The sequence below is a fragment of the Canis aureus genome, chromosome 5 (assembly GCF_053574225.1).
Source record: "Canis aureus isolate CA01 chromosome 5, VMU_Caureus_v.1.0, whole genome shotgun sequence".
NCBI classification, from domain to species: Eukaryota; Metazoa; Chordata; class Mammalia; order Carnivora; family Canidae; genus Canis; species Canis aureus.
Genome location: NC_135615.1, coordinates 60,637,532 through 60,664,140, shown reverse-complemented (window position 1 = coordinate 60,664,140; position 26,609 = coordinate 60,637,532). Strand labels below are relative to the sequence as shown.

General features: G+C 49.6%; 1 protein-coding gene and 2 long non-coding RNA genes across 5 annotated transcripts in view; 2 read left to right on the top strand and 1 right to left on the bottom strand.

The window, feature by feature from the left end:
• GNAO1 (G protein subunit alpha o1) overlaps positions 1 to 26,609 on the top strand; it is a 172,986-nt gene that overhangs the window by 94,508 nt on the left and 51,869 nt on the right. The window lies entirely within an intron of this gene.
• On the bottom strand, positions 1,967 to 19,271 carry LOC144314344 (uncharacterized). 2 transcript variants are annotated; one of them, XR_013380181.1, is made up of 4 exons: positions 19,136 to 19,271; positions 4,320 to 4,921; positions 3,590 to 3,686; positions 1,967 to 2,091 (listed from the first exon to the last, which is right to left on the bottom strand). It is a non-coding gene; the product is annotated as an uncharacterized LOC144314344 (long non-coding RNA). The 2 variants fall into 2 exon arrangements; XR_013380180.1 differs by having other exon boundaries at positions 3,590 to 4,921.
• Positions 19,844 to 26,353, top strand: LOC144314348 (uncharacterized). The gene is made up of 3 exons (XR_013380186.1): positions 19,844 to 20,635; positions 23,576 to 23,653; positions 24,084 to 26,353. It is a non-coding gene; the product is annotated as an uncharacterized LOC144314348 (long non-coding RNA).

The following is a 26,609-nucleotide window of genomic DNA, read 5'->3' as shown; positions in this document are numbered from 1 at the left end:
GCCTAGAATAAGAACTCCTTCATAATTTCACAAGGCCTGTCCTTCTGCACAAGGCCTGTGTCATTCATCTTTTGGTCCCCTCCTCATTCAAACAACCTGCACTGTGCTCAGAATATAAATCTCCCAAAAAGTCCCTTGAGTGGAATGACAAGTCTAATTCCAAAAGTGTCATAGAAAAAAGTAGAAGCACCTGTAATTTATCACTAAATGAGCAGTTGTTGATTGAGTACCTACTATGGGTAGGCTTTGCACTAAGCCCTGTGTAAACATTCAGAGGTATGTGACACAGAGCCTTTAAGGGGGGGTGGGGGGAACAAACCATAAGAGAATCTTAATGATAAAGAACAAACTGAAGATTGATGGAAGGAGGTGGGGTGGGGAGGATGAGCTCAATGGGTGATGGACATTAAGGAGGGCATGTGTTGTGATGAGCACTAGGTGTTATGTGTAAGGGATGAATCATAAATTCTACTCCTGAAACTAATACTGCACTATATGTTAACTAACTAGAATTTAAATAAAAATTTGGAAAAAAAAAAAAAAAAAGGAGTTGATCTCCTTGGGAAGACAGGGCTCACTAGCAGAATGCACTCAGCTAGCTGTTACTGGGGGTCAGGGAGAGCCTCTTACCAGAAGTGAGGCTGATACTGACCCTGAAGTAGGGGTGTGGCTTGACAAGGCAGATGTGGGTAAGGAAAAGGACTGGAAGCAGGAAGAACAGGAACAAAGGCAGTAGGTTGGTAGCAGCCAAATCAGATCTGATGGACAAAGGAGGCCAGGAACAGGAACAAAGGGTGAGGATATGGCAAGGTGTGGGAGAGCTAGAAGACGTAGTGAGGTCCAGAAGGTGTGCCAAGGAGTTTGTGTTTCTTCCCGTTGACAGCAGGCAGACATTGATAGATTTTTGAGCTGGGGAGGGGTGGGATGAAAATGAGTTTTTTAGGAGATTCTCATGATGGTGGTGTGGAGGTGGAGGGACTGGTGGGAGGACTGCAAGTGGGGAGGAGGGTTGGGGAGCTACAGTGAATGATACACAGGAGGAGTGTGGTTTTCTATGGGGTTGGAAAGGAAGCACAGCAATGTGATGTGTGGTGATGAGAGGCAGATGAGGGCCTGGGATGGAATGGATGGGCTATCAGGGCCGAAAGGCAAGGATCCAGAGACTGGGAGCAAGTGAACCCTCTGGAAGCAAGCAGGAGGTGGAGCTGGGCTGGGCCCAGGGTGCTATGCCTGGTGGGAGTGATCAGCAAGCAGATGGATCAGAGAACTGAAGCTTTGGGAATTAAAGGTGATGATAAGTGACTTCCGGTCAGTATGTTTCAGGGCCCGATTTAAACAACTGGCATTAATTACTTAATCCTCAAGAGTACCTGTGCAGTGGTTCGATGGTTATTCCTTACAAGTGAAGAAAATGAGGCTGAGAGGCTCAGTGACTTGCCCAAGGTTATGCAGGCACAATATATACATATATGATCTGGATCAGACCCCTAATGAAGCTATCATCCACATGGTTCAGGTCCAGAGCAGAGTTCCATTTAAATAGGCACAATCAGGCACAGCAGATCTTTAAAACAACCTCAGTCTTTATCCTAAGACTCTCTAGAAATATGAAAAGGGACCCAAAGAACAGCTGCCACTGCTTTTCTCATATATCCTTTTACATCTTCCTCTTGTCTACCCCACCCCTACTGCCTTGGGCTGCTGTCCCCCCAAAGTCTGCAGACACTCCTTCTCTGCACCTCCCCCCTTCCAGTCTGCAAGGCTTTCCCTCTCTTGGCCTGTTTCTCCTTCTCTCTCCCACCTCTTGTCTCCCTCCTCCTTCCTCTCCTCTCTGCCTGTGAGAGGTTCTCTCTCATCATCTCCCTCCATCTCTCTTTCCCCCAACCTCCTTTCTCTCACTCTCTCCCCCTCCCTCCCTCCACACACTCCTCCCCCCCACCCACTCATTATCATGTAAATTGTCTTAACCTTTGGAGCTGGGCTCTCCCCCTCCTGCTTCCTCTGTTTTCAGCCTTGGGCCTTCATCTGCATCATAAAAGTGGAGAAACTGGTCTGGTGAAACTGGCCTGAACCCAGACATTAGAAGAAAGGCTGGGGGAAAACGGACAATAACAGGATTAGAAGGTTCACTTGGACCAGTGGGGGGATGGGGAAATAGTCCCTTGTTAATAGATTTTATCACACAAATACATATGAGCAGACGTAACCTTTATGTGCATGTTTCTGGATACTCACGTGTGTAACATACATTGTAAACTAACAGGGCAGTGGGAAGAGGTAATGCCTTGAACTTGCAGGAGGCTTTGTTCAGTTGAAAATATTCTCATTTTCATTTGTTCACCATTTGTATATGTGCTTATTTCTCTCATCAAATTATAAACTCCTTGAGGACAATATAGGTCTTCAGTACAATGCCTGATACAAGTATTAGATACTGTGTTGATATCCCAGCTATTCCACCAGCTCTATGGCACTGAGGCAAACCTCCTCAGTGCTCAGTGTTTGTGTCTTTAAAATGGGCATAATCCCAATACCTTCTTCATTCATCTGCTCTAACATTAAGTGAGATAATGCTGCAACGTGCTCAGGATAGTGCCTGACGCATAGAAAGTTCTCAACACATATTAACTCTTGCTCTTTTATTTTGTTTAAAATTATTGATAAAATCTTGATGAATTATCTTCCCAGCAACTTAGTGAGGAGTGGGTACAGTTTTATCTGCATTTTGCGTGTTAGAAACAGAGGCACAAGGCACTTAATTGGCTGCACAAGGTGGTTGACCTAAACAGGACTGAAGATTGGTGCTGGTTGGCATGGCTGCCAGGTGCTCTTCTATTCCACCAAGGGGCTTCATTAGAACTGCCCCCCACCCCCGAGATAATGGCAGCTCTTTGGGGAGGCTGAATCACATTTCATACTTGGTTTCCAGAATGTCATTGGATCTCCTCTGGTAAAGGAAATATTGACATTTAAGTCACACCATGGAGCTCAGAACTCCTTTTTTTTAATCCGGGAAATATTGTGGCGCATTCACCCTGTAGTGTGCATGAATTCTGAAACGAGCAAAAACAAGACTGCTCTCCGGCCTGTGTCTGCCTGAGTTCCCCCGGGGCCTGGAGAAACCTCAGTGGTGGTTGTCAGATCTGATGGGGGTCAGGGGTGGTGACAGATAAAGGCCTAAGTGCATCCGTGCCCATACTTGAGGCCTGGAACAAGCTTCTGCTGGACAGCAGCATGCACACCTGTCACATGCTGCACACCCAGGCTCTCCAGCTACACCAGCCCAGGCCGAGTCCTGCTCTGACCTTTTGCCTGCGCAGATTGGTAGAGTTGGAAACTCCTCCGTTCGAGACCATCTAAAGTCTACTGTTCCATTTTGCAGATGCGGCAAAATAGGCCCCATCTGGCCCAAACAGGAAAGGGACTTACTCAAGGGATAATGTGGCATACCCAGGACTAGGACTCCAGGTTTCCAGAATCATGGTCACTTCTCTTTCCATCTGACCAGTCTGCCTCAGATGACCCAGCCAATGTGGGGCCTCATTTTCCTTCATTCGGTTGGTCAGTTAATAGTCTCACGAATACTTACCAAGCACTTATTTCCTGGCCGACCATGTGTAGGATGGCAGAGTTGATCCAAAGATAAAAAGATTTAAGGGCTCCCAAACTTGGGCAGAGATCATGTCCTGGGATGAGAAGGTAGACTTTGTGATTTCTGAGGCCTCAAGCAGCTCTGGCTTTCCAGCTCTGCCAGACTAAATGCAGCCAGGTCGGCCCCCTCCCTGTGGTCCAAAAGCCAGATGAGGCCCCAGGCTCCAGATCTAAGACAGGCACCTGTTGTCTAATAATAGTGAAAGGGAATATAAGGGAAGGGGGAAGAAATGTGTGGGAAATATCAGAAAGGGAGACAGAACGTAAAGACTGTTAACTCTGGGAAACGAACTAGGGGTGTTGGAAGGGGAGGAGGGCGGGGGGTGGGAGTGAATGGGTGACGGGCACTGGGGGTTATTCTGTATGTTAGTAAATTGAACACCAATAAAAAAAAAAAAAAAAAACTCATGGCCCAAATAAGTTAATAAAACCAAGGCATGGTTAATGGAAAAAAAAAGAAAGGGGTGCGCCGAGGTGATGGGAGGCACAGTGCAGAGTCCTGGGGTGGCAGCGAGCGCTCTGGGGGATGGGGACTCCGAGGTGGTGGCAGAGGTGGGGCTTAGTTTTTTCTCTGGTTTTTGCCTTGGTCTTAGTCCCACTGTCTTAGTCTCCTCAGGCTGATATAACAACAGTACTGTAGATTTAAACAACAAAAATGTGTTTCTCACCATTTTGGAGTTTGGGAAGTCCCAGATCAGCAGATGAGACCCACTTCCTGGCTCCTGGACAACTGTCTCCTCACTGGGTCCTCACATGGCAGAAGGGCTCAGGGAGCTCTGTGGGCTCACTTTTATAAGGGTCCCCATGACCTCATCACCTCTCACGGACCCTCCTCCTAATATCATTAACACTGGGGATTAGGTTTCAACACAGGACTTTGCAAGGGGGCAGAGACACAAACATCCAGTCTATAGCACCACCGTAGCTCAGAAAGTCGATGTTGTCCCCGGTGGCACCAGAGACAAAAAAGCAGCTGGTGGCAGGTGAATTCTGGCAATGCAGACCTGGTGGCAGAAGTCCGGGGGAAGAACATCCATCCAGATGATCCTGGGGCAGACTCCCCGGGCAGAGCACTGTAGTCAGGCACCCTCAGCCCCACCCTTCCCCAGCACCCCAACTTCTGGCTCCTCAGGTGTGGCCGAGGCCACAGCCAGCCCTGGCCCCCATCTGACCCCAATGTCCCTTCCGTGCCATGTCAAGTAGAGGGGTGTTAAGGCTGGGCCTCTGTAGTCTTTGTCCATTCACATGTTCATTGCTTGTAGAAAGGGGCCTGGGATTTTAAAAGAAAGAAAAGGAAAAGAAAGCGTAAATGGGAGAACCCACAGGAACAAAATGCAGTAAACAGTCAATGAAAGCCACAGGCTATGATGCTTGCACTTGCACACACACTCTCTCTCTGTGTCTCTCTTGCGCCAGCTTACTCCCCTCCCCCCTGCAAGCCCCTAATTACTCTGCTCTGATAAACATTCCAGAGCCTCAGAATTGACAGGGATCTCCACTAATGGCCCTTCCCATGGGTGTCCAGAAGGCCCTCTATGTTACAGCCCTTCCCGTGTCTATTTGGCCACCCCACAGGGGGAACTGCTAGCTTCTTCTTTGTAGAGGGATCCTTGATACATTCTTCAGGCTCAGCATCATTGTTTTAAAGGGGCTAGTGAGCTCACAAGCAGTCCTCCCAGCCTCTGTAGATGGCAAAGAATGGCTAAGAGAGGCTTGCCTGGCCAGTGCCAATTTTGTGAGATTCCTGGCATATTGAATTCCCAAGTCAAGATCATGAAACTGTGGTATAGTTTAAATGTCTATGCCTAGCAATTAATACCTTGGACCCACCACAAATACAATGCAATATAGTTGTGCCACCTAAAAAGCAGCTACAAGACTTATGCATTAATTCACAGGGCAGTGCCAGCTGTGTGGTCCCATCTGTGGTAGATCATAGGGGAAGGCTTTGTGATGAGTGATGTCACCTTTTACTACAGAGGTCTCTCCCTGACTAGGTCTATTAATTACCTCCCTTGCTCCAAGACCCAAATTAGAGCCCTTTGTGAACATGTGGTCCCTTCGTGGTGACCCAACACACCGCAGAGGAGCCTGTTTGCTGAAATCCAACTCATTGGTAGGTGTCAGGGATAGAGAAAGGGGTTATTGTTGAGGCAGCAGCACCATGTGGGGGAGACTAGGAGTCACAGGCCAGATGGGGATGGCCAAGGTGGCATCTGGGTCTCTACCCAGCTCAGAGGCCCTGCTCATTTGGAGATGGGGGCTAAAGCAGGGGCAGGAGGTTTGCAGGTAGTACCACACACGGGGGCGGGAGTGGCTTCACAACATGTTTTACTCAGTTTCCCCCTCCTTCGTATTACTTGCAAGGCAACTGACAGTGGTCCGGTATCACTGCCAAAGGCCCTTCTTTGGACAAGTTAGGACTCTTTTGGTCACAAGTATAGAAGGCAGCATCAAACAGACTTATGAAAAAAAATCACCTGGCTCAGGGATTAAGTCTAGAGGTACAGCTACAGGTGAGACTTGATTCAGCAGTTCTGATGACATCCCTAGCTTTTCCTCATTTCTCCGCTCTGTCCCATTGTGTGGTCTTCACTGTGGGCTCCACAAAATGGGACATACAGAGACATGGCACACCTTATAGGCTCTTCCCTGAATAGCTCCCTAAGGCCTAGGAGTCCCTCTCTCTCGGTGGCCCTGTTGGATCACATGCCCATCCCTTAACCACTCACTGTGACCAGAGTTTACCAGGGGCTAGAGCCGGGCCTTGGAGTCAGAGAGACATGACCTTGAGTCCTAGCTTTGCCTTTCACTGCATTGGACTGCAGGCTGGTCACCTGGCTCAGTGTCCCTCAGATTCCTCATCTAAAAAGTGAGAATAATAGTACCACATGTTTACAGGGTTGTTCTGGTTAAAAGATAGAATGCAGATGAAGAGCTAAGCAAAGTGCCTAGCACCTGGTAAGTGTTCAATAAACATTTTCATTTTCCTCTTAACTCTACTTCACTGCTTGTCTGGTGAAGAGCCAGGACTAGAAGCCTGGACATGACAAGTGTTTCAAAATTGGGGTGAAGAGTGAGTGCCAAGGCCTCTGAAACTACTGCAGGTCAAAGAGAGGGCCTCACCCCTCACCTCTGCAAAAGGGACCTGTTGGTTCTGGTTCTGACTCCAGGCTGGGAGACAGGCACTCCAGCCCCTGCCCTCTTGCTGGCTTTGCAAGAGGGAGCTGAGGAGCATCAGCTCCTGAACCGGAGCCCAGCAAGGCCTGAGAGAGAAGCCGAAAGAGGGAGAGACAGGAGAGAAGAAGCAGGGTCACAGAGAGAAGGAGGAGAGGCAGACAGTTCTAGATGCCTGAGAAGTACATGAGGTGTTTCTTCATGAGTGGAAGGGTTACCCCATCGGGTGTCCCAGAGTCAGTGGGGTGATTAGCACAGTGCTCGGCAGCTGCTTATACATTTATGTTGGGGCTGCCTTGGCCCTGTGAGCGTCATTCCAAAAGCATACCCCCTCCCCAGGCCCTGCAGGTGCAAATGTCTTCTCCCTCTCCTACGTGCCCACATCTATCTCTCTTTCATTCACCCATCCATTCATTTGAGAAATGTGTGTTGTGGCTATGTCTGTGCTGTCAGTGTGCCAAGCCCGGGCACACAGTGGTGAGCAGAAACAGGCAGGAGTGCTACTGTCCTAGAGCTCAGCCTGGGGAAAGATGGACACTCCTTAGACCTCTAAAGAGCTGAGAGCATCCTGGCTGCAGGCCCATTCTGGCCTGTGCTAGAGGACGAGGTATCTGACAAAGAGCTGCAGGGACTGGCATAAGTGAAGCAAACATGAGCGCGAGAGAAGAGGCAGGACATTGCAGGCAGATGGAATAGCATGTACAAAGGCCCTGAGGTGAGGAGTCCTGGCCAAGTGTATGGGTCTGGAAGGAGGCCAAGGTGGCTGATGCCCAAAGGTCGAGGGGGCAGAGGGGTAAGAAATGAGGCTGAAGAAGGAGCCAGGGGGCCTGCCAGACGAGAGGAGCTTCTCAGCCATGGGAGGAATTTTGGCTTTGTTCCTAGCTCAGAAGGAAGGCACTGAAGGTTTTCCCCTGTGGCTCCCAGGTGGAAAATGGATAGGTGGTGGCAAGAATGGCACCAGGGAAAGGAGCAGAGAGGCTACTGTGGGGATCCAGGGAGAGAGAGGGACACAGTCTGTCCCAAGAAAGGACTGGGCCTCACTCTGGTTCTGCCCACCATCCATCTGACATGAAACCCTGTGCCATATTGCCCCGCTGGACCACAGACTCCTCCAGGCACACTGCCTGGCTTGGAGCCTGCCTTCATTCCCTCAAGCCCCTGCCCTTGGACTCTGTTTCCTCATCAGTAAACTAGAGATAATTCCATAATTATGATAACAAATAACCATGGACAGGGAGCCCTTGCGCTGCAGTGTGCTCTGCAAACATGGCATGAACATGTTACTTCCACCAACGCCCACAGGCCCTTCTGGCTCAGACAGGGAGCTCACGTCACCCAGCACAAGTGCTAGCAGGCCAAGTTCCCTCCTTCGTCTCTTCTGAGGCAGCCCAGGAGCAGCTGACAGCTCCTTGAGGAGCTGTGGACCAAGAGCGTTCACACACCCAGACTGCCCTCCCTCCCCCAGTATCTCTGGTCCGAGGTCCCCAGGGTGCAGTCCTGAAATAGCTCACTGCCAAATTAGGTCCAGCGTTTCCAGCTCTGTGGGCGCCTCCCCTCCTTTCCCAGCCCTCCGTCTTCCTTCCTTTCTCCTTCCTGCCACACTTCCCTGCATGGTGCCCGGACCAGCTGGTTCCCCTGATGACAACTGGCCAAGGAAGGGAAGGAGCTCTCTGGGCCCAGGGAGCCTGCTGGGGGCTCTGCGCCTGCGCACCTAGATGGTGACTAGGCTTGACTAGTCAGGGTTACCCCTGACTTGACTCCCAGATTCTGCCCTCCCCAGGACAGGGTCCAGGGACTTTGGCCTGCAGCAAGGACCCTGAGGGTGACCTCCCTGACTCGTGCGTCCTCTCGTGGAGAATGACCTGCACCTCCTCGAAGTGAAGCTCTGGGTGTGGTGGGCAAAGAGGGCATAGGGGTCAGACAGGTACAGAGTTAAAACTGGATCCTCCTTTTTCAGCTCTATGATGTCAGGCAGCTTCTCATCTACCCTAAACCTCAGTTTTCTCATCTGTAAGAAGGAAATAATGCCAATGTGTATTTCAGGGGCACCTGGTTGGCTCAGTTGGTAGTGTGTGACTCTTGATCTCAGGATGGTGAGTTCAAGACCCAGGTTGTGGGTATAGATTACTTTAAAAAATATCTTAAAAGGGAAGCCCCGGTGGTGCAGCGGTTTAGCGCCGCCTACAGCCCAGGGCGTGATCCTGGAGACCCTGGATTTAGTCCCACGTCAGGCTCTCTGTATGATGCCTGCTTCTCCTTCTGCCTGTGTCTCTGCCTCTCTCTCTCCGTCTCTATGAATAAATAAATAAAATATTTTAAAAAATATATCTTAAAAAAAAACCAGCGTATTTCAGTCAGAATACAGGCTTACCTGCTGCAACCAAGACCCCTAAATAATGGTGACATATGTAAGAGAAAGACGTTTTTCTCTTGCCTCAGCTGCCCATATGTGACACAGGATCAGGCCCTTCTGTCCACAGCTGAGATGCTCTGTACTCTTCAGGATCACTGCTTCCATTTCAGATCGGAGAAGTGTCTCCAGCAGCAGGGGGCAGAAGAAGAGAGGGGTTACATCGTCGAAGGCCTTCACCATTAGGCCGTGGAGGATAGCTTCTCCGTGGCATGGGCCAAGAGTTGTCAAGCTGTGGAAGAGCCCGTGCAGAGCAGCGTTCCACTATCACTGCATAGTGGGCAGGATGGTGCACGTCCTCGCTAGTGCTTGTTGCTTCCTGTCAGTTTGCTTCAGACTTAACCTTTTATCCAAAGACCAGCAGTTCTTCCCTGACCCAGAGCGTCAGAGTGTCAGACACCCCTCCGTGGGGCAAGCCTCCCTCCACAGCACGGGTCTCTGCCTTGCCCAGTGCCTCCGGCCGCTCCTCAGGGACCCATGCTTCCCTTCACTGGGCCTCTCTCTCCCTTGTGGTCTGTGATGGCCCTACGAGAGTGGAATCACAGCTTTCTTAGTGAGCACTTGCTGTGAACGCACGATTTGGTGCTAGAAGAATCATTGACACTCTTCCAGCCTGGGACTCCTCAGGCAGTATTCCTGTGAGGTGATCGAGCAAAACATGCTTTTCTTGTCGAGTAAGTTTGGGAACATGGACTACATCTCCTCTTGGGAAAGCACAGCGTACAGTCCAGTGTCAAAGACATTCTGCACCCTGCAGAAAGGACGCTTGTTGATGTGCGTCTCGTCCAGAGTTTCCCAATCCTGTTTTGAGTCATCTGATTAAGTTATGTAACCACTCCCTGGGACCTGCGTTCTTGCTCAGGTCCTTGCTTTTACAGAAGGGGAGACAGAGGTGCAGTGGGAGGAGAGGCTGGTGTAAGATCACATCACAGGTCACAGCAGAGCTGCTTTCCAGTCCAGGGGTTTTCTTCCACTTGCACACATCTCTCCTGTCCTCATGGGAAGCAAGAGCCACACTCTCACTTTCCAGGGACTGCTTCAGATCTTTCTTCCCTGCTCCATAGTCCCCATCCCACACCTCTGCTACGTATCTGGTCTCCCCAAACACTAGGAGGGCAGGGCCATTGCCCTGTGCTGCCGTTGCTTCTGCTGGTGGGACACAGGACCTCTGTGACCAAGAGTGAAACACCATACGTTGGGCTGGTGGTCTCGTCCTTGCCATCCCTGAATTAGAGTGGGTCCAAGGTTATCCTTCTAAGACTCCACCCTCACGTGCACTCTGCTTGTGCCCAGAAGCATGGAGAAGGGCAGCCCTGGGCACCTCTGTAAGCTGATAATGCTTGCCCTGTGCCCGTACTGTTCTGACCACTGTCTCCATGTGAACTCATTTGGTCTTTGTCTTGCCCCTGTGAGGGCATCCCGTTTCTTGGTGGGACCCCCACTGATATATAGATTCCATTACTGTCCTCATTCTACAGATGAGAAAAACTGACATTCAGAGGGAGGAACTAACAGTGAAGCCCAAGGTCCCACTGCTGTGGAGCAGGTGCAAACTCAGGCAGTCTGAACCAGAATGTGTGCTTTTAACTGGTCTAATGAGGATGCGGGCCCATGTTCTCCATCTGGGCTTCCCCACCAGGAAGATCGTGGGGAGCCATGGTCTGAGGCCAGGCTCTGAACTGTGTACATAGATGGGCAGTGAATCCAAGAAAACCGGGAAAGGACCAGCCTTAGCTAGCCATGGACTCAGACGCCATGCCGGGGTCACTCAGCCTGCTGGCAGGTGAGGCCAAGGTGCTGACAGAGCAACTGTTCCATCCCCTGCACTGGCTCCTGGGCCTTGCCAGCCACAGGGGTGAGTGGGCGAGAAGACTGCTCCAGTGTCACCCTCTGAAGCATGCCCAGAGCATATCCGTGGGCTCCAAGTCCTAGAAGTTTTCAATCTGGGCAGGGAGAGGAGAATCAGGCTTCACCTCTGCAAGAAAGAGTGGGGAAGATAGGAAATGCATCCCCACCAGCCACCCAGCTCGAGAGGGAGAACAGCCGGTGTGGGGCCAGTCTAATTCTCTGTGACTCTGACGTCCCAAGGGTCAGGAGCCCAGTCTGCCTGGGATTCCCCAGGAGCGCAGCAAGGAGGGCCTGGGGTCTTAATCACATGAGGCATGCCAGGCCTCAGCTCCTGGCAGAAGAACACGGACCCTTGACAGAAAAGCCTGGTTCCTGGCCCGGCCCCTCTCCTGGCTGGCTGTGTGATCTCAAACAACTCCCTTATCCTGCAGGACTATACAGAAGAACCAGATGGCCTCTAAGATCTCCCGTCCACCTCCTCCCCCAAGTTAGTTCTATAAATTCTAAACAGTTCTATAAATTCTCCTGGCAGAGCTTGCTAAGGTTAGGTGATTGCCAGCACAAGGCTCTTTCCTCGTATCCAAAAGAGAAAGAGCCGCAGAGTTGCAAAAGCAGGACATGGGTGGAAGTTGAAGGCTGACTTCTCTCAAGGTGGGAATTGCTGTCAGTGGCAGAGGCAGCCCTGCCCCGGTGGGGGCTTTCCATAAGCACCCAGGGCCTGCTGCTTGGGGTGGGGACCAGGGTGCCTCTGTAAGGATGGATGAGGTCCCAACCCCACGGGAGCCCCAATAGGACCGGCACTGTATAAGCCACTGAGCTGTGGGGACGAAGCCACTAAGTCAGGCAGAAAAACACTGTCAAGTGTGACCACTGCTGTGTCTGTGTCAAGGGTAACCGTGTTGCGGGGCGGCAGGGGCAGACCAAGGGCTGGGTAAAGCTGTCAGTTTGGTTCTGATCAATCTGGAAGGCTCCCTGGGTGTTGGGGAGAGGGAAGGTAGATTTCCGGAGCTGCTTGCTTGACGAGAAGTAGACTGCAGCGCATACGGGGCGGGTCCAGGGTAGGGGTGTGACGCCAGGGAGGCCCCTGGGCATTGTCATAAACAGTTGGCACACATGTCATTGACAGACTCACACACCCCAAACCCAGAGCACATGGGCAGGTGTGCCATGGTGCTCAGAACAGTGGTACGTGCTGCTGCTGCTGCCTTCAGGCCCGTCTAGCACCCCACTCGCCCCACTCAAGTTCCCAAGAGTCTCCTCACCAGCACTCAGCCTGTCCTGCCCCTCAGAGTCTGTGCTCTGTGCCACAGCTAGCAGGAACTTCTACAAATGCATAGCTAAGGGGCACCTGGGTGGCTCAGTCAGTTAAGTGTCTGCCTTCAGCTTAGGTAGGTCGTGATCACACGGTCCCCACGTGGGAGGTGGGGGAGAATTGGTGGAGAATTGGTGGAGAATCTACTTCTCCTTCTCCCTCTGCCCGGCCCCCCGCCGTCTTGTGCTTCTGTTTCTCTCTCTCTCTCTCTCTCTCTCTCTCTCTCTCTCACACACACACACACACACACACACACAATCACTCTTGCTCACTCTTATTCCCTCTCAAATGAATAAATAAAATCTTAAACAAACAAACAAATGCAAAGCTAATCCTCTGTTTACCAGCCCTCTGCACTATTGGCCCTCAAAATGAGCCCTGCCAGCCTTGGGTCTGTGCTCCTGCCACAGGATCTGCTTCTCATGTCTTAAATGCTGCAACTTCATGGCTCCAGAACCCCTGTGGGAGACGCTGTCTCCTACTTCTGTTCACCCCACTCATCCCTACCACCTGCACCCCACCTCCTTAGACTTGGGATCTATGTCACCTCTGGGAATCCTTGCCTGACCAGCCCCACTCCCTCCCCCAGATCAAGCCAGGCCTTTTTGTCTTGATGCTCTCAGGGCCCTTGGCCCCTTCATGACCTCATCACATTTGTAAATGTTTGTGTGTAGAATATATGACCCCCTGCTAGACCACAGAGAAGGGCCAGTGCCTGTATGACTACAAGTGGAATCAGTACCCAGCACCCAGCATAGCACCTGGGCCAGAGCAGGTAGGTGCTCAGTTAAACTCTACTCCATAAACAGAGTTACTTGCCTATAGTGTGCTGAGTTGTCTGCTAGGGTCAGAATGTACATATCTCTGGTCCACCCCACCTTCCAAAACTGAAAGGCCACTCCTTGCCAATGTCTCTGTTGAGCCCAGGAAACAGCTTTAGGCAGGCTCTTCTCTACCCAGCCCTCTTGGTGCTCCAGCCTCAGGAAGCAACTGTCACAGAGTCAAGAGTCCCTGAAGACACCGTGAACCCTGCAGGCTTGGTGGAGTCAGAGTGTCAGGCGGCCATCTTCCTCCCCAAGCCATGGCCTGAGAAGAGTCTCAGGATGGTGTGAGTTCTGGATTTTAGGCCCAGCTTTACTAGTGGCTAGCTAGCTGTGTGGTCCTATGAAAACCTCAGAATGCATGCTCTGACTGGGTCTCTTGGCCAGCTGACTGTGTTGATCCTGAGGCTCCTGGGGCCATGGCATCCTCAGATGTACAGGGAGATGGCTTCCCATGAGTATAATCAAAAGTGAGTATCCCATGGAGTGTCACCAAAAGAACCAGCCAGAATTAGGTACATACACTCTATGTACCTGAATTCCCCATAGCACCGAAAAGTCCTGAGTTGGGGTTATAAGAACCCCCAGAATGTTGGGTGAGAGTATGGAGACTGTGCTATGGGGGAGCCAGAGGCCCTGGTGGCCCTGGAGCTCCCTATTGTCACTACCTAGGCCTGGACATCTCTCCATCCTTCCTCCAATGTTTACAGAGCACATGCAAGTGCCAGGCTGGCAGCAGACAAATCAATGTACATGGGGGCTCACAGACTTGTCACCTCCATTCCAGCACCGAGCATAGTGTTCAGGCGCACACACTGTACAGCTAGCCTGCCTTCTCACAGAGCACAGTGCTGCTGCTCGCCAGTGGTGTGGCCCGGGGGAAATTGCCATCCACTCTGTTCTCCTTTTTCCTTAACTATCATCTACCTTGTGCGTGGCACAGTGTGAAGGGCTCGGCCAGTTGCCCAACATGTTAGTACACAAAAGCTCCTTATTCATCTGCTCAGGCTGCCATAACGAAACATAGACTGGGTAGGTCAAAAAACAAATTTCTTTTCTCACAGTCCTGGAGGCAAGAAGTCTGAGGTCAAGGAGAGCTCTCTCCCTAACCTGAAGATGGCGACCTTCTCACTATGTCCCCACATGGTCTTTCCTAGGTACATGCCCACAGAGAGGGAGAGAAAGCTCTCTGATAAGGACGCTAATCCTATCAAATCAGGGCCCTACCCTTATGATCTCATTTAACCTCAATCATTTCTTCACTCCAAATGCAGCACTGAGAGCTAGGGCTTTGACATAGGAATCTTGGGTGGATACATATATTCAGTCTATAGACTCTAAGACTTAGCCTTTATGATCTACTACCCTGATTTGACTCTCAATGATAAACTTACCTGCATGTATATAGCCTTTACCAATTACACAACTCCGTGGTGAGCCCCCTCTAAGGGCAGAAACCCAAGCTCTGGGCTTGGCACAAAAGTAAATCCCTGTCAGTTCTGACATCTTTTCCCTAATGACCAAGGATGTTGAGTGTTTTTTGTCATATCTTCTTGGTTATTTATATATATTCTTCGGAGAAATTGTCTCTTAAAACCTTTGCCCATTTTTCAGTTAGATTATCTTATTGTTGAGTTTTAAGAGTTCTTTATGTATTCTCAGTACTAGTCCCTTCTCAGATATATGATTTACAGATAGTTTCTCCTGTTCCATGGGTTGTCTTTCCCCATCCTCAATGGTGTCCTTTGACATCCCGCCCACTTCTGCCCCTGCCCCCTCATTTGGGCCTCCATCTCCTTTCTGGGCCTGCTCCTCTTTCTTGTGTTCTCGTCTGGGAACTTGCACTCCTGGGGCTATGGGAACTGGTTCTTACCTGTTTCATGGACATTCTCTCCCAGTGTCACCAATACGTTCTCACCCTGCCAGCAGCCTGACCTGTACCCAGACTGTTGTTGTCCTTGGGTTTGGGGGGTTCTGAGGCTGTGTGCTGAGCTGTGCCCACAGCCCCACAGCATGAGTGTGGACAAGGGGAGAGGAGACCACCATACACTGCCCACTGCCTCCTCAGTGCTTTGCATGCATCCCCAGAATAGTGTCAAAAGACACTAGTATTTTCTCAACCCTGTGGATAAAATAGATTTGCCATCCAGGACTGTACCATATGTGCCTGGCTCGTGGGCAACAAGTCCCCCTATCCTCTTTAGTTAGTGTCTACTCTGGGAGGGTCCTGGGGCTGTTCAGAAATACTAGAGAAAGTATAGGTACTTCCCCAGGACTACGTCCCAATACAGTAGCTACAGAAGTCCCTTGACACTTCAGAAAATGCCTGACTTCACCTGCTGGGACAAACCACTCCACAATCTCAATAGCTAAACATAGGAAAGGATTGTTTCTTGTTCACATCAGGGTCAGATGTCAGAGGTGGAGGGGTATGCTAGCCACACGGTGAAGAGCCAGCTCCTTCTCTCTGATCAGTGGCTTTGCTAGGCCCTCGGGGCCTTCTGCTGGACACATTGAAGGTTATGAGAGAATGTTTTGGGGGTCAGGCCATACATCATTGGCCAGAACTTGGTCCCTTGGTCATACCTAATGCCAGGAGATCTGGGAAATGTCCGGCTATGATCTCACAAAGAAAAGTCAAAATGCTCTTGACCATAGGAAGCATCTGGCCCGGGCCTCAGATGTGAATTTGAGCCAAATAGCTTCTAGCTCCTTAAAGCACTGCCTCCAAAGTGGTGAGAGGTCCATTTTTGTGGCTCCTTCGGCCCCGTTTCCTGCCCCACGCTGGGGCCTGGCTGAGAGGTTAAAGAGCGTTGATTGTCTGGGACATGAGGGAGCAAAGCTTCGAGCTCACTTGGTGGCAATTGTGGTCCGGTGTCCCCTTGTTGTCCTGTCTCCTTTATCCCAACTCCATAAACATGGGCTGTCCTGGTGCTGGTATGCATGACAGCTCTGGGGCTTGGACCCCACGTGCTGTGTGCCAGCGTTCTAAGGACTTCTTTTCTATCAATGTTTCTCTGGCATGACATACATACTTTGGTGAGTAGAAGATTAGGTAATACATGTAAACCTTTTATTTTTACTTTTGAGGTTATGTATTTATGATAATGTGTTTTAGAAGAAAATTACTGACGTAAGACCCAGAACTTTGCATAAATTGTCACTCAAAATGAAGCTAATTTGGGGGCTCTACTGATACGGGGGAGAAGTGGCCACATGAATGATTGAATTTGGGAACTTTGTATGGGATGAAAAGGCTCAGCTGCCAGTCTACCCTGATGAAATATGGTGCCAGTGCTCACTGGCTGTATGACCTCACTTGTATCCATTTCCCTCCTCTGTAGCATGTCCGCATAATAAATATATGGGGGTAGGGAGGTTAGGGTGTCAAATGATACATACTATCTGCTCACTAGGTACTGGTTACTAATGTTAGTTACTGGGAAAAACTGCATCACATCATTTAACTATGCCAATAGTTCTGTGATAGGTGTTATTAATGCCATTTTATAGATGAACAAAGAAAAGCTAGCTAAGTCACTTGTCCAATGAGCAGCAGAGCCAGGCTCTGACCCTGGCATGCCTCACTCCAAAGCTGGGCTCTCCAAGGGGAATTCAGTTACAGTCCTGGCTCTGGGGCTCACTTAGGGGGCCACTTGGAACAGGCCACATCCCTCTCTGAGCCCCAGGCTTCCCACGTGTATGGGGCAGGGGACCAGCTTAGTGCTTTGTGCAGGACCCAGCCTGCAGAACTTAAGGATTCACATCAAGCACTGCAGAAGCCTTTGCTTTAAAAACAAAACAAAACAAAAAACAGAAAAGATAAAAACTAGACAGAACGTGATTAGATGCATACAAGCTTTGGCCCTCTCAGATCATCTTCCTGGCTCTGGAGTCTCACTGCCGTCTTTCTCCAAACACCTCAATATTTCGTTGTGACCAGGCTGCAGAATCACCCCAGAAACAGACCAACATTTTTTTTATCTGTTCATCTGTTGATGGACATCTGAGTTATTTTCTTTCTGGGGCTAATATGAATAATGCTGCAAGGGGGCACCTAGGTGGCTTTGTCAGTCGAGTGTCCGACTTCAGCTCAGGTCATGATCCCCAGGGATTGAGCCTGTCTTTGGGCTCCCTGCTCAGCGGAGAGCCTACTTCTCCCTCCGCCTCCTTCTCCAGCTCATGTACGTGGTGCCCACTTGCTCAATCTCTCTGTCTCAAATAAAATCTCTAAAAAAAAAAGAATAATGCTGCCCAAAATATTGATGTGAGGTTTTTGTTGTAAACATTTTCTTATTTTCTCTTGGTAAATATCTAGGAGTGGAACTGCTGGATCATGTGGTAGGGATATGTGAACCATATACAAATCTTTCAAACTGTGGTCCAACGTGGTTGTACTGTTTAAAACTCCGTGAGCAACGTAGGAGAGCTCCTGCCGTGCTGCACCATCATTGACACTTGGAATTGTCAGCGCTTTTCATTTTAGCTCTTCTAGTCTGGACGTTTGGTATTTCACTGTGATTTTGATTTACATTTCCTGATGACGGATGATATTTAGTGCCTTTTAATGTGCTTTTTGGCCATTCATATATCCTCTTTTGTAAAGTATCAGTTCAAATCTTTTATTCTTTCCTTTTAATGGGTTGTTTGTCTTCTTATTACGGACTTCTAAGAGTTTTTAAAAAATATGTCCTGGATCCAGGTTCTCTGTCAGATACACGTATTGTGAATATTTTCTCCAGAGAATGGCTTGCCGTTGCGATGAACATTTTTAAACGGATGAGTGACTGTTGATTTGTAGACTCTTCAACTTCCATCTCTAGCCCATACCACCCTTTATTTCTTTTTAAGATTTTATTTATTTATTCATGAGAGACACACACAGAGAGAGGGAGAGACACAGGAAGAGGTAGAAGCAGGCTCCAAGCAGGAAGCTTGATGTGGGACTTGATCCCGGGTCTCCAGGATCCTACCCTGGGCTGAAGGCAGGCACTAAACTGCTAAGCCACCCAGGGATCCCCCCATACCACCCTCTTGAATGTTGGCAACCCCTTTACTAATTATTTCTGTCTGGCTTTGGGATAGCCTTATCTGCAGGTGAGGATGTGGAACTGCATTAGGGCCTGTGCTTGCAACTCTGGAATCAGACAATCTGAGGTCCTAGGCCCAGTCCCGCGGCTTCTGAGTGGGTGGATCCTTCACCTCTGCTCTCTACATTTTGCTTTTCTGGCTTGTAAAATGGCAACAGTGAATCCATGTCTCCACAGCTGATGTGAAGATTAAAAGACATGATAATTGTAAAGCACCTAGTGAGAGCACACAAAAGCCCAGTTGTGCCTGTTAGCTCGTGTCACTAAGACCTCTCAGCACCCGACCCCAGTGACCCCAGCCCCTGTAAAACTGGCGACATAAAGGAGCCTTCTTCTACCTTCTTTTGTCCTTTAACATAAAACATTATGTTGCTTTCAGGGGTATACCACAATGATCCAATATATGTATGTATTGTTACCTTCCTTCTTTATACTGAACATACCACCTTCCTCCCTGTTACTCAGGCCAAAAACCTTGGATTTCCTGTCCGCTCACTTCCTGATCCAGAATGGCTCCTGAATCGTCTTCTTTGTCTGTACAGGCCTCTGCCCCAGTCAGGCTTCCTCCTTCTCTCCAGTGCTCTTAGAATAAACTCCTTACCAAGACAGTCCCCCTGCCTTCTGTCAACCCCATCTTGCACTCTGCATGCCACAGCCACCAAATGCCAAAGACTTCCTTTCTGACCCAGGAACCCGGGGCTCCTGGGGTGCCTGTTTGGGGGAGACCACTTTGTAAGGGCAAGGCTCAGTTGTCACTAGCCTCTTCCCTAGTTATAAATAACAGGCTCTATTCTTAGCCCACCAGCCGTTAGTTCTCCTCCCCTACCTTCCAGAGCCTCCGTCAGGGACCTTGGCTGTCCTTCTTGGAGACAGGCCATTCCTTGGCCTTTGGCAGGACCCATTCCTTCAAGACGTGATCAGAAAATTCAATTATAAAACCAATTACCGATTTCCTGAGCTTTACAAGGAAGACAAGAAAGTTTGATTAAGTTTGAATTCCTGTTTGGCAGATTGCCAGCCAAGGCCAAATGGGCTTGTGGGAGATTCTTGTTGTTGATCCTGTTTTGTTTTGTGGTTATACTCTTAGAGTGGGGGGAAGGTACATGGGTTCCCCCCACCACTTGCTGAATGGCTGTTCCCTGTTGTGATGCAGGAGATGTAAATCCCCCAAAGACTCGTTGCTAGGGCGACAGGCTCCGGAATTGAGCTCAGCTAAACAAAGTCCTTCAGCTCTGAAGGGAGCAACATTTGTTTCCCTTGTGGAGTCCAGTTATAGCGGCCTCAACAAAGCTGCCTTCAAGGACGCCCGCATGAACAGGGATCCAGAAGTGGCTCACTGGTCACTTTAGAGTAGCTTCAGCAGTGTGGTTGAGCTCTGTCTGTTTCCAGCGCCTACCCAAGGGTCCCACAGATACGGAGGTCTAGGATCCAAAGGTCAAAAGACCATGCCTCTCCCCAGGGAGTCACTTCTCCCCAGTACCTGCCTGCAGCCTGCTGGGCCCAGGCAGCGAGGACCCTGGGCAGGTAGGGATTGGAAAGCAAACCTTTTGTCCCCAGCCAAAGCACCTTGGTTTTTCAGGGGCGCCTGGAAAATTGAATAGAACCTGTGCTAGGAGCTGGCTGAGGCTCCAGGTCTGGTCCTGTTCCCAGGTTCCTTTCTAGGAATAAAATGATCATCTCCCAGTTCTTTGGAAGCTGTAAATCATCCCAGAACTCTTCCTACAAGAGGCATATTATCCAAAAAGTGGTGATGGAGCTCCACTCAACAGTGTCTCCCCCAAGCCTGAAATGCCCCAGTTAGAGATGGAGCTTTTTGGGTTTTAAAGGCTTTTAGGTCTCTAGGAATCCTGGCTAAAGTACTAAAACCCTTGGTTGGAGAATCATCTTCCAGTGATGATTAGCCTTTTGGCCATCTGAGAAAACAGCCTTGGGAGTAGGATATGTGATTCCTTGTACTTGAGGTGGGATCAGATAAATTCCCCCTGCCTCCCAGCTTAATCGAGGCCAGGCCCAAAAGTCACCCCTTACACCAAAAAAAACAGTCACCCCTCTAATGTCTATGTGACCTACACCTCACAAGGCACTCACACCTTGCCCTTTGTCCATACAGCAGCCTCACTAGCCAGCCTGAGGCAGCGAGGCTCAGAGAGTTCCTCACTAGCCTTGCCCAGCATCACACTGATGATAAGTCCAGATCCTGAACTTAGACCTGGGGCTTCTGAGTCCAACCCAACCCTCTTTCTTTTGCACACACAGCCTCCAGCTGCATCGAAGCCATGGGCACAGTGCACCATGTCTGATCGGCTTGTTTGTTTGTTTTTACAAGGTGAGAATTTTTTCCAAGTTTTGAATTTGAGGGCTTTTTTTTTCTTCTCTCTTTTTTTTTAAATGAAACTGTTACAGCTTCCTGGTGGAGTTGTAATTAGGAAATCCTGGGTTAGTCAGGTAGACAGAATTGACAAATAACCAGGTGGTGCTGGATAGAGTACTTTTTCCCTCCTTAGAATTCCAAGTTTTACCAAATTGAGGGGAAGGAGTTGTGATGAGGAAAATGTGTGCAGCTGTGCTGATTCCCTCCTTAATGTACAACCAGACAATAAAAATGTCATCTTTGTGTGGGGTGATATTCTAGATGTGCAGACAGGAGGTGGCAGTGGAGAGGTGGGGAGAAACCGGAAGGAGGAACCCAGACTGGGGTCTGGGCTTTGTCAAGAAGGGTATTAGTAGCCCAGAGGGAGGGAAGGGCTCTTGAAGCAAGTGCCCGGATAGACCCCACTGTCACCCTGTTCAGCCTGCACTTCTGAGTGACAGTGGTGACAGCGGGGCAGTGACCAACTACCTCATAAATGGAGCTTTGTCCCAGACCCTGTCGTTTCTGGTTTTAGTGTAACTGACATGCTTCATTTTAATAGTGACATATCTATTTTAATACGAATCCAAAAGATAGGTAGCCCCTTCAGCTCATGATGGCCAAGATACTAGAAGGCCAGAGTCGGGGCTTAAGTTTTTTCAGAAGTGAGTCAAGTAAAAATAACAGTGTGCACTGAAGGGGGAGTACACAGATAAGGCAGGAGTTCTGAAAGCAGAGCAGAGAGGACTGAAGTCTGGGAATGCTCACCTGCCCAGCAGAGCTAGTTGAGTTTGCGATCCTGCTCATTTTACAGATAAGGAGACCTAGGCTCAGAAAGGGTGAGTGACTTGCCCATGGTCACACAGCTGATAAATGACAGAGACCAGGACCAAGCCCCAGGCCTGCCTGACTCCACAGGCAGGTCACCAGTCCCAGGGTGGCTCAGAGCACACAGCCCAGGGGAACATTGTCATCTTCAGTCCTGAGGTGAAGCCCCTTTCTGGGGCTGTCTGCTGGAGAAGGAAGGCTTTTCTGGCTCTTTACTGAAAGGTTAATGGAGGTGAATCCCACTTTGGGGAAGTGGGGCCCTTGGTCTGCTTCCTCCAATCGGCATCTATTTCTCTCAAATAAAAGCCTTTTCAGGAAGAGCCCGGTGTGGCACTGCATGTGACTGTCAGAGCTGCAACTGCCAAGCAGTCACTGTGCGGCCTGTCCTGGGCCTCCGGCTCTGCCGCAGCCAGGTCCTCCCTTTCTTCCGTTTCCCTTCCTCCCCGGCCCCTCCAAGCTCTTCCTTTTCTTCTTTCATTCTTGTCTCTGAATCACTTTTTCCAATAAGCTATCAGTATATCAAATACCCCCTGAATGATTTCAGAAAGCCTCCTCCTGGTAAGTGAAGCCTTGGAGTTGGAAACACATTTATATTTATGTGGGACCAGGACTTCAGAACATTATTAAATTTGCATGGGGAGGCGGCAGAGGAGCCTCTTCAATGCAGCATAGATGGTGAGGGACCAGCATCTTCCACAGGATGGGGATCATCACACAGGCAACTTTGCCAGGCTTTTGCTCCACTGGGAGAAATCAGCCCCATTTACCGGGCATCCGGGAGGGGCCCCGCCCCAGACCATCAGAACAACTCTTGTGGCTTAGACACCACTTGGATTCCTGTGTTTTATGATAGGCCAGGTTCCTAATCAGGGATTCTGGGACTGTAACCCCCAAAATAAAAGGAAAGTTGGGGTATGTGTGTGTGTATGTGTGTGTGCACACGCACCTGTACATCTGATGTGTAGTCCCGGGTGTGGTTTTGTGTATGTTTGGCTAAGAGAGAGCCTCAAGCTTTCTCAAAGCCCCCTCAAAGGGGCCACCTATAATCCTGAAAAGGTTCCATTAAAAGACCCACTATGTGTCAGCATGCAGGCTACTAGCTGAAGACTTTGAGAAGAGTAAATTCAATCTCATGGAAATTAGAGCTCAGAAAAGAAAAACAATTAAGGAGAACAGCCAGACTGTGGTCTCACAATGCAAAGGATATAAAGAAGCAGGTGCAGTAAATGGGTGCCTGCTTCAAGTTAAGGTGGTAACCACCTGGCTTCTGCTGGCTGCTCACCATGTGTCCGGCACTGTTCTAAAAGGCTTATATTCAACCCTGTTTTTTATATTAAAAAGAGTATCTTTTAAAACAAACTTTTATATAAATAGGTCTGAAAATCATACCCCTGCTTTTGGCCCAGCAGACCTTGATGGAGCAGATGGCGTGTTTGTGGCAATACTATAGGCGTTCTTGTTTTCTTGGACAGCTTCAGGGCAGTCAGTTGAACCACCAATGAGAGGAGTTCTACTTAAACCTCATTTTACAAATTGGGGACTGACCCATCGCCCACTAACTTGTCAGGGTTCCCAGTGAGTGCTAGCATTTGTTCCAGAAACCTGACCTTTGCCACTAGTGGTCCTCCAAGGTGCTAGTTCTCACCAGCCCACTCGCCGCCCCAGTGGTTCTGTCTCAGCCGAGTGCAAGGTCAATCCCAAGACTTCCAGGAGCTCTGATCTCAGCCTCTGTGGCCATATGAACACAGGCCAGCCAATGCTGACCGTGACAGCAAGTGATGGCAGTGGTTAACAGTATCAGAACTATGGTGATCTAGAAAATGGAGCTTAGGCCCACCTAAACAGTAGAGTTGATTGAGGGCTTTCCATTTCAAGCCCCCAGAAATATTGCTGGACCATGTAACACACTTCCTTAAGTCTGTTGGGGTGACTTGGATGTGCTTTTGAGGATCCAGGCTCTTAGAGAAGAGGTGTGGTAGGTCCAAAAGCACAGGCTTTGGGAATCAGGATGATCTAGAGACACCCCCCCCAGCTATAACTCCAGCTCGGGGACCTCTTAGACTTCATTCTCCTTTGTCTTGCTCTCAGTTGCTTTTCCAGGGGATGAAGAGGGCACAGGAGGCAGAGCCATTTGTCTGTTGACTCTCTTAAGCACTTTTCACACAGGTGGGTGATTTTTTTCCACTATTGTTTTGTATGTGCATGTGTATAAAGAGAGAGTGGGGAAAAAAAGAGAGAGATTGGCAGCATTTTGTGTTTTTTTTTTTTAATTTGGCTGTTGTGATTTTTTTGTTTTGTTTCAGTGAGTTTTTAGCTAAACTCCTGACTTAAACTTGTTTTACCATGCATTTCTTCCAAGTGGAACACAGCTCAATGATTGCGCTTGATTGAGGGCTTCAGTCAGAGCAGCTCAGACAAATGTGATTAATAAACCACAGTGGCCATTACGTTGAGTTCTTACTATGCATCATGTTGAGTTCTTACTATGCAGTTACTATGCATTGACTATGTAAGTCAAGAGCACTTGACTATACTAACTCATTTAAAACTCACCACGTGCTATGAGATACATGCTGTTATCATCCTCATTTTACAGCTGAAGACAAACTCAAAGCAGCTAGGAAGACCCAGACCCCAAATGCAATCACTGCTCACGGTGTTGCTTTCTGGAAGTGAGGGCGTGGGCCAAGAGTCCTGGGGCCCCGAGTGCTGCCACCCCAGGTCCTGCCAGCCTCATCCCGACAGCAGCACCTGTGTCCTGTCTCATGTGGATGTGAACCGTCTTCCCAGTCTGCAGCTGAGAATCTGCTGCTTCTAGGCCCACTGACTCCCCATCTCCACCTGCATTCTTAAGTTCTTAGGGACACCAGCACCAGCCCAGGCAGGCTGAGGTTCCCTGGGCCCCCAGCTGCTTGGCAGTGCAAACTGTGGCCTCTCCCCAGTGGGTTTCCAGCACCACCTGCTCCTTCCCTCACTGCCTAGCCCCACTTCCCGCTTCCTGGCTAGCCCGAGCTTGCTCCAACCTCCTTGCCGGGAGCCACCAGCTGAGCCACCAGCTGAGCCACCATTGACCCTGTAGCAGTCAGCCAATCCCTTCCTCCCCGTACCTCACTTTCCAACTTGTATGATGAGGGAGCATAGATAGCATCATTTCTAAGGGTGCTTCCAGCTCCAACATTCCCCCACACCTCTGTCTTCTTTCATCTGATGACTGCAGGAACCTCCTTGGTGTAATTTCTGTGATCACCCTCTGGCTTTCCCACCACCCTCCCACGGCTTCCCATCACACCCAAAATAAAGTCTGACTCCTTTCCATGGTCAGCAGTGCCCTGCGTGATGGGGGCAGGGGGTGGTGGTCCCACACTGGCTGGTGCTCTGAAGGGGCCTTGGGCACAGCCTGCCCACTAGCCCTGCCTGATAACCATCACTGTGTGTACTCATTCCTCCCCTAACCTGTGTCCTTAACTTTATATGTATGTCTTGCCCTGACATTTCCCTTTTTTTACAGTCCCAAATTATTAAAATTTGCTGCTGCTTCCAATTAATTGAGTGAATCATGGGAAAATACTTTTTTTCTATCTATAAATAATTCTACCTAAAATTTTTCTGGGAAAATAAAATGCTACGGCCAGCATCCATCCAGCACACACCCAGTGCATATCATCTAGCTTCCCAGCTTCAGCTTATGTACCTCCCAACATCATCTTTGGAACTCCCCCTGGCCTAAAACAGGACCTCTGAGGGCCATCCAGGTGAAATCAGTAGACAAGGGCCATAGGAGTCATAAGCAGCCTTCAAGCACTACTTCTGCCACTTCTGGACAGTTTCACACGGCTTCATCCCCACCCTTTATGTGGCTGGCTCTGTGCCCTGGCCCATGGCTGGGGTGGGGTGCATCAGGGAAAGACACAGCTCCTTCCCCAAGAGGAGTCACAGTCTTGTGTTCAAGATGGACACAGGGAAGCTCATTCAGCAGCTGACTGTGATCCAGAGCCCAGCATAGGACCTCAGAAGATAGCCAGTGTGGAAGCTGACATAGAGCCTTCCCAGGCAGAGACTCTCCACCATTATGTCCTGGTGCACAAAATGCGCTACAGGCATGCCCAAAGAATCCTCTCTTATGTTTACTACAAGGTGCTGTACAGATACCATCATTTGCTATGACATGGGAAAGGTTGGGAAGCCCACCCTAGAAGCTGTAGAGCTGTAGATGGCATTTAGGTGGCAAGGCCTTGCATAAAGGCTTCACCTTCTGGGGTGGGAAAGCCCTTCATGATGGTTGAACTCTTTAAGTACTTGCATGCTTGTTGCAACATTGCAGAATATGATGGTATCAGTGACCTTGGACATGATCACATCCAAAGAGGAGCAGAGATGTGGTGTGTGGGCTCTTGAGTCTGACAGTCCCTGCTTATCATTCACAGCACTGAACCTCAACCTGACTCCTCTCAGGGAACCAGTGTCCCGGGGAGCCAATACCATGATCAGAGTTGGCCCTTAAATTGAAGTGAGCTTCCCACCTCTGGTCTACCCGGTACAGCCCCCTTACTTTACTAGCATAGCAGGGAAGGTAACCTGGAAGACCACAGTGGGGAGAACACTTACTTGCACCTCGGGTCTTCCAAACCCCTGGTACGATGCTTTTTTGGCTCGTCCCCTACCAAGTTCATTTGTTCAGCAAATGTTTCCTGAGTCCCTGCTGTATGCCCAGCTCAGCAGCAGATCCTAAATGCAAGGAGCTCGGTGTGGGAGCTCAGGGTCCAGGGAAACACATGCCCTAGAAGATGGTAAGAGCTACACTCAGTGGCACCCTTATGGGGGTGGGGAGGAGGCAGAGATCCTGCAACCCCAGACTTCAATGAGTCTCTCCTCACTTGTTTCTTAGGAACTATGCCAACCAGCTGGACACCCATGTTCTGCTCACTCCCTGCTGAAGTCCTTGCCCCAGATTCCAGTCTTGTCTCTCGGGATGACCAAGACCTGTGGCCATCCCAGTAGAGTAGATCACTGGTCCTTCTCTGAGCTGGTACTCCTGACATGTTTGTCATTTATTCAGTGGATCCAGGGAGGTACTAATTTTCTATTAATGAAAGTGAATTTTTTTATTGTTCAAAATAAGGAG